The sequence below is a fragment of the Schistocerca cancellata genome, chromosome 10, assembly GCF_023864275.1.
Source record: "Schistocerca cancellata isolate TAMUIC-IGC-003103 chromosome 10, iqSchCanc2.1, whole genome shotgun sequence".
In the NCBI taxonomy this organism is placed as follows: domain Eukaryota; kingdom Metazoa; phylum Arthropoda; class Insecta; order Orthoptera; family Acrididae; genus Schistocerca; species Schistocerca cancellata.
In genome coordinates this window covers 146,567,099-146,580,512 of record NC_064635.1, presented here as the reverse complement: position 1 = coordinate 146,580,512, position 13,414 = coordinate 146,567,099, and the positions used below count along the sequence as shown (strand labels likewise).

The 13,414-nt window shown below is 47.7% G+C and overlaps 1 non-coding gene across 1 annotated transcript; it reads right to left on the bottom strand.

Moving 5' to 3' along the window:
- Window positions 1-464: 464 nt before the first annotated feature.
- Window positions 465-538, bottom strand: Trnat-ugu (transfer RNA threonine (anticodon UGU)). The gene has a single exon. It is a non-coding gene; the product is annotated as a tRNA-Thr (tRNA).
- Window positions 539-13,414: the final 12,876 nt, after the last annotated feature.

Below are 13,414 nucleotides of genomic sequence, written 5' to 3'. Positions count from 1 at the left end.
GTGACGAACGCATTTCTCCCAGTTTGTTGATACGGTGACTGTAGAATGTTTGACTTTGTTGACGGAGCCACAACCTAACTTCTACTTGAACTGCTTTATCACCATCAAAGTGAAGTTGTCGACGGCGTACTTTCAGTTTTGGTAACATATGAAATTCGGATGGGGCAAGTGCAGGACTACGGCTGTTGAGAGTTCGTGTGTGGTCATGCATGAAGTTAAGGGAGCTCCGTTGTGGACGGACTCTTCGAGTTCGAAACTCGATTACAGCACGCTGTTTCTCACTGCACCGACATAATCACGAAAAACACCGCCATGTTGCACGCTACAATGCGGTCCCATCTAGCGGCAGAGGACTGCATATGCAGACGTGAAGAATCAAAATGTAGAACGAAATTACAATGAAATGAACACCCTTTGCTGCTTAGAGGCGTTGACATACGTCAACGGGGACAGATGAAAATGTGTACCTCGACCGGGACTCGAACCCGGGATCTCCTGCTTACATGGCAGACGCTCTATCCATCTGAGCCACCGAGGCCACAGAGGATAGTGCGACTGCAGGGACTTACCTCTGGCACGCCTCCCGCGAAACCCACATTCTCAACGTATTGTCCCGCACTACATTCGTAGTGCCCCCGCCCATTTTCATCTGTCCCCGTTGACGTATGCCGACGCCTGTAAGCAGCAAAGGGTGTTCATTTCATTGTAATTTCATTCTAGCGAGCTGCATGGTCACCGATGGTTTCTGTTCTGTCAGACATGTCTGAAAGAACAGATACCATCTTAGTATATATAAAATGTAGAACGTTAATAACGTTTGTGTCATTCACAAAGCTTTATGAGTATCACATAAGAAATTCAGAGTCGTTACTTTTCAGCACGCACAAGTGCAAATAGTGACATAATGTGTGAAACAGTGCATAAGCAGTAAGCTAAACTACGAACTGTTATTAGTGTGGAACGAAATTATGAAATTGGTTTGATTTCAAGTGTTACGGTGCATCACTAATGACACATTTTTATCCGAAAAAAGCAAACTGCTTCTGGTGAGAATAAGAGAAAAACTGAGCAGTGATTTGCGAAATATTGTCTTAACTTGATTATTGTAAAGAGTCATTGTGGACGACTTCTCTAACGAAAATTAAGTACCTTTTCTCTCATTGACAGGAGCGACCGATCGTCAACGTCTTCTCTTGGTGCACGGATCTCAGCAAACATCAGAAATAAACTGCAAATCCCGCGGGAAGGAGTAACACGGGTAAGTGGCCCTAGCTTCTCAACATAATTAAGCTAAGAGGACTGGCGCTGAAGTACACAAATAGATGAATAATTTATAAGAAAAAATAATTTGTCGAAAGAAAAAGAAATAAAACTTCGACCGAGTCACTGCTGACTGTTTTAGTCGTCCTCCACACAGTCACCCTTTACTGCGACACACGTTTGCCTTCGATTAATGACTTAGGGGAGATCTGAGAAGCCTGCATTTTTGGTGTTTAGGAAACATTCCACCTCAAAAATCACCTCTTCGATATCATGAAACAGCCTGACACGCCGGCCAGTGTGGCCGAGCGGTTCTAGGCGCTTCAGTCTGGAACCGCGCGACCGCTACGGTCGCAGGCTCTAATCCTGCCTCGGGCATGGATGTGTGTGGTGTCCTTAGGTTAGTTAGGTTCTGGGGGACTGATGACCTCAGATGTTAAGTCCCATAGTGCTCAGAGCCATTTGAACCAGCTTGACACGCCAGCGTTGATGCTATTTTAGGAGAGTAAAAGTATAAGGCAAAAGTTGATGGCCCAAGAAAGCAGCACGGCTGATTGTATTCTAGACTGATTCTGCGTTTTTTTCGAACAGAATCGCCCACTAGGGCAGCCACCCGCGATATTTCGTCCTGAAAGCCTCCCGTAGCGTTGCAAGGAGATACCAGCAGTGTACTCCTGTGACGATTTGCCCCTTATAATATGTTAGCACTACATCATGACAATCCCATAGAAGGCTGAGCATAAAGTAGCCCGTTGATGATTGAGTCTTGGCCTTTCTCTGCGGTGGTGAAGGTACATGTTTCCACTGCTCGCCCTGCTCCTCTCTCTCGGAGTCATAGACCCAGCACTCGTCCACGACGATTATACCACTGAAGAAGTCACTTCCGTAGTCGAGAAACATTTCCGCAACTGCCTCGATTCGCCAGGCTTCTTTGAATGAGAGCTGGCGCGGAACACAACCGCTGGCGACTTTGTCGTTTTAAAAACGTCGTGCAAAAAGTTGAAAACTCATCCATGATTAATTCGTCACTTCTTATACTGTAAGGTGGCAACGGCCTTGCACCTTACATGAGTCCATTTAACGTGACACTTTAGGTTTTGTTGGAGTAATACTCTAAATTAAGGTGTAAGAAATCTATGGGGATACGCATTGGACCGCGAGAATTCCGCGATTTTGTAATTATAAGATTTTGCGGAAAGGCAGTACGCGAGACAGAGCTCCGCTACTTCCCCGCCTAGCCGCCGAAGGCCACAACCTGACGGTATGAATGGTGAACTGGGAGATTTCTGTAATCCGTTTTGAGAGGCCACAAGGGCCGCCAACCTCTGACGGATGCCGGCTGCAGGTGTTCAAGTGTTTACCAAAACAGAGCAGTGGATAGCTGGACGGGCTTTCCTGTGCGTGCTCTCGCCTATGGCCCACTAATTTTACGCCTTCGAGTAACTCAAGTGGGGCAGGCCAGGAGTTCCGAATAATAAAATTTGAATGCAAGAATCTGTGTTCGCTACGACGGGGAATCTTGCTGGGAAAACCTCGAGTGGTCTTTTGGGAAAAAACTTCCAGTAAACGTATTATTGCCCACAGCTGGGGTTCTTCCCAGCTGGCGAGGGCGGAGTTAACTTGTGAAATTTTGAAGAAATAAAAGAATTGTGGAAAAGAGTTCTATTCCCAGGCCATACATTGGTCGGCACTGGAAAACTGGGTGTTTTGAGAGCTTCTAGTGAGGTGATTCGCTCGGTAAAAGTTGAGGTGAGAAAACAAAGGTGAAGAGCGATCTTGCTGGACTCTCGGTAGACGTCTTCCGTTCTGGGCTCTCGTACTGAGACGACGTTAGCCGCGCCAGCTCATTGCTGACGGAAAAATTGTCACAATTAGAAAAGTTTACGGGCAGCAGTCTGGTGTTCGAATACTGTAGGATTGTAGTTTCCGAGACGCGACACGCCGAGCGCACGGCCGCGCCGTCGCCGTCGGAGACCGCCGCTACAACAGGAACATTACGGTGAGATCACTCCCGCTTCGGCCTGTGTTAGGAGTAACGTTAAACAGTTGGATCAATTGCAGTTGCTGTTTCCACAGAGGTTTCACAGTACTTTGCAGTGTAGTGGTTCTTCGTATATATGTTATAAGAGATCGCGTTTTGGGCCGATTTTAACACAGTTACTGCCAATGCCAGTTAGGAGGATAATTTGTCAATTGTTCATTGTGCTTTATTCAGCATTGATCTGAATGTTACAATAAAATTATTGTGATTCAGTAGAGCCCTTACTTTCAGTAGTTGATCCTGAATTCACCCTTTCGCTTTATTTTATTTTTGTGTATGTGTCTGATGTCACTGAACACTCTAAGTGTTCGTGATTGTTCATGTTTGGAAGTAAAAATAGGTGTGATTCATCGTCAACACTACCACCGCAGATTAATTAGGGGTGACAGGGCTACATTTAAATCTAGCATTATCCGTTTTTGCGTACAGTTCCTCTCCCAATTTCTCTGTAAGTTGTTCGTCAGGGGCGAACACACGCAAAAATCGGACAAGCAACGGGTGGGGTGTTACAATACTAAATGCTAACAACAAAAAAAAAAAAAAAAAAAAAGACGCACCTCGAAGGAATTATCCTAATGTGAAGGAAATCGGCAGATGCGATGTTCATTTACAGAGAAACAAATTATTACTGTGGTGTCACCGCCAGACACCACACTTGCTAGGTGGTAGCCTTTAAATCGGCCGCGGTCCGTTAGTATACGTCGGACCCGCGTGTCGCCACTATCAGTGATTGCAGACCGAGCGCCGCCACACGGCAGGTCTAGAGAGACTTCCTAGCACTCGCCCCAGTTGTACAACCGACTTTGCTAGCGATGGTTCACTGACAAAATACGCTCTCATTTGCCGAGACGATAGTTAGCATAGCCTTCAGCTACGTCATTTGCTACGACCTAGCAAGGCGCCATTACCAGTTACTATTGAGATTATGAATAATGTACCGTCAAGAGCGATGTTCACCATTTATGGATTAAAGTTAAGTATTCCACCTGCTACGTCAGTTTTTTCTAAAGTCTAATTTCCTTGTCCTGTTCCAGACCTCACGCCAGCCTGCGAGAGCTAAAACGCGTGCCTTTCGGCTTCCTCTAGTATACCGGGTTGGCTCTCTTGCCAACCCACAACAATTACAATTTCAGAAAAATTCAATAATTTATTCTAGAAATCGAGCTTCACAAACTGAGGAAGTCAGTATCGCGTTTGTCCTCCTCTGGCTCCCGCGCAAGCATTTATTCGACTTGGCATTGACAGAGTTATTGGATGTCCTTCTGAGGGATATCTGGCCGTTTCTCTCCAATTGGCGTGTCAGGTCGTCAAACTCCTAAGGTAATTGGAGGGCCGCGCCCCTAATGTTCCGAACGTTCTCAGTCGCCGGCCGGAGTGGCCGAGCGGTTCTAGGCGCTTCAGTCTGGAACCGCGCGACCGCTACGGTCGCAGATTCGAATCCTGCCTCGGGCATGGATGTGTGTGATGTCTTTAGGTTAGTTAGGCTTAAGTAGTTCTAAGTTCTAGGGGACTGACGACCACAGATGTTAAGTCCCATAAGGCTCAGAGCCATTTGAACCATTTCGTTGTCAGTCGGGGAGAGATCCGACGACCTCGCTGGGCCAATGTATGGTTTGGCAAGCGCAAGGACAAGTGCTGTGGATGACAGCCCAAGTGTTCCTGCTATGGAAACAAGTAACACCCCAGGCCGTCACTCCTGGCTATCGGGTAGTATGGCGGATGACAGTCAGTTTGGTATCCCACCACTGTTCGGGGCGTCTACAGACTCATCTTTGCTGTTCATCGAGACTCAGTTCGAAGCGGGTCTCATCACTGAAGACAACCCGGCCGAACTGGCCGAGCGGTTCTAGGCGCTTCAGTCTGGAACCGCGTGACCGCTACGGTCGCAGGTTCGAATCCTGCATCGGGCATGGATGTGTGTGATGTCCTTAGGTTTAAGTAGTTCTAAGTTCTAGAGGACTGATGACCTCAGCAGTTAAGTCCCATAGTGCTCAGAGCCATTTGAACCATTCTTGAACTGAAGACAATTTCACTACAGTCACTGAGATTTCAGGCCGAAGACGTGAATCTAGACGACCTGAACAGTAGTGGGATACCAACTATACTGTCACCCTCCATACCTCAGGACGACGAGGAATGTAGTGTTGGGTGCCATTACACTCATAGCAGGTCCCTTTGAGTTGTTACAGCACAGGGCTACGTCATAGATGTTTTACGCCTCGGTTTCTTATCATTCTTGGGAAACCATCTTGGGCTTACATTTTAGCAAGATAATGCCCGTCCGCAGAGGGTGAGAATTTCTACTGCTTCTCTTCGTGCTTACCAAACCTTACCTTGTCCAGCAAGGTCGCTGAATCTCACCCCAAGTGAGAACGTTTGCAACGTTACCGGCAGTACCCTCCAATCATCTGGGGAGTTTGACAATCTGATGCGCCAATTGGAGAGAATATAGTAAGACACACCTCACGAGGACATCCAGCAACTCAGCCAAGCAATGCCAAATCGAATAACAGCTTGCGTACGGGCCATACGTGGACCAACGCATTATTGACTTGCTCAATTTGTGGAGCTCTTTCATTTGAATAAATCATCCAATTTTTTGTTCCAAACTGTAAACATTTGTTTGTCTGTACATGCACGTGATCAAGATGAATTGGACGGGGGAAATACCCTCTGACTTGAAGAAGAGTATAATAATTCCAATCCCAAAGAAAGCAAGTGTTATAGGTGTGAAAATTACCGTACTATGAGCTTAATAACTCACAGCTGCAAAATACTGCAACAGACGAATAGAAAAACTGGTAGAATACGACATTGGGGAAGACCAGTTTGGACCCGGTAGAAATGTTGGAACACATGAGCCAATGCTGACCCTAGACTTATCTTATAAGATAAGGAAAGTCAAACCTACGTTTCTAGAATTTGTAGACTGAGAGAAATCTTTCGACAATGTTCACTGGAATACTCTCTTTCAAATTCTGAAGGTGGTAAGGTTCAAATACAGGGAGCGAAAGGCTACTTACAATTTTTACAGAAACCAGATGGCAGTTATGAGAGTCGTGGGACACGAAAGAGATGGAGTGGGTGGGAAGGGAGTGAGACATTGTTGTAGCCTATCCCCAATGTTATTCAAGCCGTAAAGGAGCAAAATAAAAATTCGGAGTAGGAATTAAAATCCACAAAGAAGAAATAAAATCTTTGAGGTTTGCCGATAACATTGTAATTCTGTCAAAGACAGCAAAAGCCCTGGAAGAGCCGTTGAACGGAATGGACAATGTCTTGAAAGGAGGATATAAGATCAACATCAACAAAAGCAAAAGTGAGGATAATGGAACGTAGTCGAGTTAACTCGGGTGATGCTGAGCGAATTAGATTGGGAAATGAGACACTTAAAGTAGTAAAGGAGTTTTGCTATTTGAGGAGCAAAATAACTGATGATGGTCGAAGTAGAGAGGATATAAAATGGATACTGGCAATGGCAAGGAAAGCGTTTCTGAAGAAGAGAAATTTGTTAACATCGAGTATAGATTTAAATGTCAGGAAGTCTTTCCTAGAAGTATTTGTAGGGAGTGTAGGCGTGTATGTATGTGAAACATGGACGATAAATACAGTAGTTTAGTTAAGAAGAGAATAGAAGGTTTTGAAATCTGGTGCTACAGAAGAATGGATAGATCACGTAACTAATGAGGAGCTCCTGAGTAGAATTGGGGAGAAGAGGACTTCGTTAAATAAGAAGTGGAGCCCCTCCAAGCCCACACCGGCATGATGGCCAACACAAAAGGTCTACTGCCATCTCTGTATAAGGGTTAGTATTCACTAAAGTGAGGTGTCGCAGGATGTGGGTACTGCGATGTTTGCGTATGTCTGGTTAGGATTAACCATTAATACACGCTCATCTGGAGATAGATTGACGAAGGGTAGCGGTTTGAAGGGCAGAGGAAAAAAAGTGCCAATGCAAGAGCGAAGGGAAAAAAACCTCTGCGAAAGTTAGGTCGGGCGGTAAGAGCAGTAGCGGTTGTCTTGCTGCCTGCGATAGGTTGTGCAAGGATAGGCTTTGTTAGTAGTGGGTATCATGTATGTCGATACCTTGACGTTGTGCGGTTGTGCTGCTCGGCGGCTTGCGCTGGGTGCTGGTACAGAGTCCTCGTTCAGAGTCAGCAACCTGCAACAGTTAGGTTTGTTATCGATCTTGTGTCCGATAGGTCATATAACGGAGGCACAGTGTGAGGGAATGTTGGCAGATTGTTTGTGCGTCTGTGGGCGAGCTCGTCGGTGTCCCTGGTGGGGCCTGTTGGTCGGCTCTAATAGCAGCTGGTAATTACCAGTCAGTGTTGCTGATATGCAGGGGTTTACCGACGTTTGTCGCTGTTTGCGTATGTTAGTTTACCATAGGTGGCTATGCCCTAGCTAGCAGTGTCTTTGGCCGCTTCGTGGCACAACTTGGCTAGAAGAAGGGATCGGTTGGTAGGACATGTTCTGAGGCATCAAGGCATCACCAATTTAGTATTGGATGGTTTCGTGGAGTGTAAAAATCGTAGAGGGAGACGAAGAGATGAGTACGCTAAGCGGGACCGATGACCGTAGCAGTCTGGTCCCTTTAATCCCACAAACCAACCAGTACGCTAAGCAGATTCAGAAGAATGTAGGTAGCAGTAGTTATTAGGAGATGAAGAGGCTTGCACAGGATAAAGTAGCACGGAGGGCTGCATCAAGCCAGTCTCTGGACTGAAGACCACAACAACAACATGTACTTCACGGCCAACGATTTGCGTCCCGTTCGGATAGTTCCTTCGTGGTGCGTCGTTTCGTTTTGTTTTGGAGTGTACTTACTTAGACTGTCCAGCCACATTAATGCGACCACGTGTCAAAAGCCTAAATAAACACAGTTTGTGCGCGGGTCAGAGCGAGCCTTGCAGGAGGAGAGTCAGTGAAGTTCTGGAAGGCACCGACGGGGATGTGCAGCCATGTCGTCGTCAGCCGCGCTTCGTTTCCCAGTGGAGGATGCATGGCGCGTACAGCCCCATCGAGGTGGTCCCACAGATTCTCAACTGGGTTTAAATCCGAGGAGTTTGCTAGCCAGGGGAGTACGGTGAACTACAGTACTAATGTGGTACTGCTAGGATGGATGTCCAGCGCATAATGCATTGCGTGCAATCTTGTTCTGAAACAAAGGCATACAGCCAAATCGATTGGTCGTAGACGAGCAGTGGATTCACTTGCTGGTCTGCTGACTTAACTCATCTAGATATTCGTCGAGGATGTGTAGAAGACGTCTGCCGTGGTATTACAACAACTGTGCTTGGAATTCACAGAACAATGGAAGCGGCTATGAATTCTTTCATCCCGCTGTTCGTGGTTACCACTTTGAGCATGTTTGCTCTGCCCCTCTTTGGCCGGCCGGAGTGGTCGAGCGGTTCTAGGCGCTACAGTCTGGAACAACGCGACCGCTACGGTCGCAGGTTCGAATCCTGCCTCGGGCATGGATGTGTGTGATGTCCTTAGGTTAGTAAGTAGTTCTAAGTTCTAGGGGACTGATGACCACAGATGTTAAGTCCCATAGTGCTCAGACCCATTTGAACCATTTTTGAAACCCTCTTTGTGGCCACACTGTATTACAGTAATACAAAATGGATAGTGTTATACACTCAGTCTCATAAATTAAGGATAATGCTGATACATGGTGAAACAACTCTCTGATGGGCGGTATGACCACGCGGTGTATGTGACCTGCGGTCGTCGCACGGTGGCGCTGGCACCAGTCCATATATACCGAGGTGTGTTGGTGCATGTCAGAGCACGGTGCAGCGAGTAAGTGTGCAGACGTTTTCAGACGGGCTAATGGTGACTGTGTGTTGAAAATGCCTCAATGAACACATATTGATGACGTTATGAGGGGTAGAATACTAGGGCGACTGGAGGCTTGTCAAACACAGCAGGTCGTAGCACGGGCCCTCCGTGTGCCACAAAGTGTGATCTCAAGATTATGGGAACGATTCCAGCAGACAGGAAACGTGTCCAGGCGCTACAGTACGAGACGTTCACAGTGTACAACACCACAAGAAGACCGGTATCTCACCATCAGTGCCCGCAGACGCCACGGAGTGCTGCAGGTAGCCTTGCCCGAGACCTTATCGAAGCCACTGGAACAGTTGTCTCCAGACACACAGTCTACAGACGACTGAACAGACATGATTTATTCGCCCGGAGACCTGCAAGATGCATTCCACTGACCCCTGATCACAGGAGAGCCCGTAAAGCCTGGTGTCAAGAACACAGTGCATCATGATTGGAACAGTGGTCCCGGGTTATGTTCACGGACGAGTCCAGGTATAGTCTGAACAGTGATTCTCGCCGGGTTTTCATCTGGCTGAACCAGGAACAAGATACCAACCCCTTGATGTCCTTCAAAGTGACTTGTATGGAGGTCGTGGTTTGATGGTGTGGGGTAGGGTGGGATTATGATTGGTGCGCGTACACCCCTGCATGTCTTTGACCGAGGAACTGTAACAGGTCAGGTGTATCGGAACGTCATTCTTCACCAGTATGTATGCGTTTTCAGGGGTGCAGTGGGTCCCACCTTCCTCCTGGTGGATTATGACGCACGGCCCCACCGAGTATGCCATCGTGGAGGAGTACTTCGAAACAGAAGATATCAGGCGAATGGAGTGGCCTGCAAGTTCTCCAGACCTAAACCTCATCGAGCATGTCAGGGATGCTCTCGGTCGACGTATCACTGCACGTCTTCAAACCCCTACGACACTTGAGGAGTTCCGACAGGCACTGGTGCAAGAATGGGAGGCTATACCCCAGCAGCTGCTCGACCACCAGATCCAGAGTATGCCAACCCTTTCTGCGGCCTGTGTACGTGTGCATGTTGATCATATCCCATATTGTTGTCGGGGTACATGGGCAGGAAACACTGGCGTTTTGTAGCACGGTTTTCTCAACTTATCACCAATACCGTGGACTTATAGATCTGTATCGTGTGTATTACCTATGTGCATATGCCATCAGCGACAGTTTTGAGTAGTGCCGCGTTGTGTGGCACCACATTCTGCAATTATCCTTAATTTATGAGCATGAGTGTAGTATTATGTCCGTAAATTCTAATCAGCTGAGAGACTAAGGAACGCAGGCCTTTTGCATGGTCTGCGAAAACAGCCGATGTCACATTTACCTTCACTAGACTAGAGTCTGGTAAGGGCATTTGGTCTACTATTGCTAAACTGCAATTTGGATTGTGGTTTGTGGATATGTGATGCAAAATTGAAAATCAAACTACGGGACTTAACTTCTTGGGTCATCAGTCCCCTAGAAGTTAGAACCACTTAAATCTAACTAACCTAAGGACACCACACGCATCCATGCCCGAGGCAGGATTCGAACCTGCGACCGTGGCAGTCGCGCGGCTCCAGACTGTAGCGCCTAGAACCGCTCGGTCACTCCGGCCGGCCCCGATAATTCGACCGTGCAATAGCGCGCACGAAACATTCCCCTCTGGACTGCCTCTGGTGCACTCCATGACCTCGCCAGGGGGTTGTGAACCCCAAATGCGCACATTATGGCGATTCACTACTCCACTGACAAAAACGGTCGCTTCGTCGGAAAAGGCAATTCGTCTGAGATAACCATCATCGTCCTCAATACGTGATAGCATTTCGACCGCAAAGTCATATCGACTGTTATTAGGCAACAAGGCCTGAACGAGTTGCACTTTGTATGCACGAAACAATAAACGTTTGTGTAAAATGTCATGCGGAGAGCTTTTTGGCATATGTAATTCACGTCAGGCCCTGCGCACCGATTTCTTCGGACTTCGCTGAAAAAACTGCCTTACAGCTTCCACCCTGTGTGCTGAGGTTGAAATGGTTCAAATGGCTATGAGCACTATGGGAATTAACTTCTGAGGTCATCAGTCCCCTAGAACTTAGAACTAGTTAAACCTAACTAACCTAAGGACGTCACAAACATCCATGCCCGAGGCAGGATTCGAGCCTGCGACCGTAGCGGTCGCGCGGTTCCAGACTGTAGCGCCTAGAACCGCTCGGCCACTTCGGCCGGCTTGTCTGCTGAGGTTCTTGGTCGACCAGACCTCGGAAGGTCAGCAACCGATCCTGTGTTCTTGAACTTCTTATACCAGGCTTTAATGCTCTGGACATCAGGTGGGTTCCTTCCAAAAGTTGTCTGGAAGTGTCTCTGCACTGTGGTTGGTGATCGTGTCTCATGGTACCACAGGACACACTGTGCCTTCTCCTGATTGGTTAACATGGCTTCTTGGGCATCGCACCTCATCCACTACTTACGTACTGCGAACCTAAAACAGAAAAAAAAACTTTGATAGTTGTAAACAATTCGACACAAGTTTCATATTTGTATCTTACTTCTAGCCTGAGTTATCAGTTTATGTAATCAGGGAAATGATAATTAAATGGACACCCTAGGCGTTGATGTACTTCATTGGGGACATGTTGAAAATGTGTGCCCCGACCGGGACTCGGACCCGAGATCTCCTGCTTACATGGCAGACGCTCTATCCATCTGAGCCACCGTGAGCACAGAGGATAGCGCGTCTGCAGGGACTTATCCCTTACACGCTTCCCGGCCATTGACCTTGTTGTGCGAACGCACACGCTATGCCCGAACTCGTACGGGACTTGGTAGATTAATCTGCCACGAGTAATGAGTATGATGGGCAAACATCTATTAGGCGCACTACGAATGTAGTGGTGTGGACATGTTGGGAATGTGGATCTCATGGGGAGCGTGCAAGGGATAAGTCCCTGTAGACGTAGTATCCTCTGAGCCCACGGTGGCTCTGATGGATAGAGCGTCTGCCACGTAAGCAGGAGATCACGGGTTCGAGTCCCGGTCGGGCACACATTTTCAACATGTCCCCAATGAAGTACATCAACGCCTGTTTGCAGCTAGGGTGTCCATTTAATTATCATTTCATTTCTAGCAAAGCTGCATGGTCATCCACGGTAACTGTTCTTTCAGAAACAGATACTACCGCCATATGTAGTTAATCAGGGAAAGTCTTTTCGGACACCCTGTATTTTACATTGGAATGACGAAAGCAGTGGAATGCCTCCTAATATCGTCAGGTTGGTATCCAACCGCTGTCCCACGCGTCTCCAGCCACGTCTTCGACGTGGTTCCTATTGAGTGGAGTCGAATTCTATCCAGTGATGTGCCCCGCTTCGAACTGAGCCCCGATGTCCACTGAAGACGCCCAGACCAACCTGACTTCCGCCCGCCATGCGGCCCGATAACCATCACTGACGGTCTGGGGTGCCGTTTCTTTTCATAGAAGCACTCCTTCGATTGTCATCTGCAGCACCCTTACAGCGCAGCGGTACGTCGACCATGTTCTACGCCCTAGTTTGTTTCTCTTCATGGCAGTCAAGCACGCACTTACATTTCAGCAAGGTTCAAATGGTTCAAATGGCTCTGAGCACTATGCGACTTAACAGCTGAGATCATCAGTCCCCTAGAACTTAGAGCTACTTAAACCTAACTAACCTAAGGACATCACACACATCCATACCCGAGGCAGGATTCGAACCTGCGACCGTAGCGGTCTCGCGGTTCCAGACTGACGCGGCTAGTACCGCACGGCCACACCGGCCGGCCATTTCAGCAAGGCAATGCCCATCCACACACAGGGACAGTTGCTGTCCATGCATCAGCATGGCTTTAGAAAGCATCGCTCCTGTGAAACTTAACTCGCCCTTTTTTCACATGATATCTTGCGAACCATGTTTGTAGGGTATCAGACGGATGCCATATTCCTTGACTTCCGGAAAGCGTTTGACTCGGTGTCCCACTGCAGACTCCTAACTAAGGTACGAGCATATGGGATTGGTTCCCAAGTAGATGAGTGGCTCGAAGACTTCTTAAGTAATAGAACCCAGTACGTTGTCCTCGATGGTGAGTGTTCATCGGAGGTGAGGGTATCATCTGGAATGCCCCAGGGAAGTGTGGTAGGTCCGCTGTTGTTTTCTATCTACATAAATGATCTTTTGGATAGGGTGGCGCCGGCCGGAGTGGCCTTGCGGTTCTAGGCGCTACAGTCTGGAACCGAGCGACCGCTACGGTCGCAGGTTCGAATCC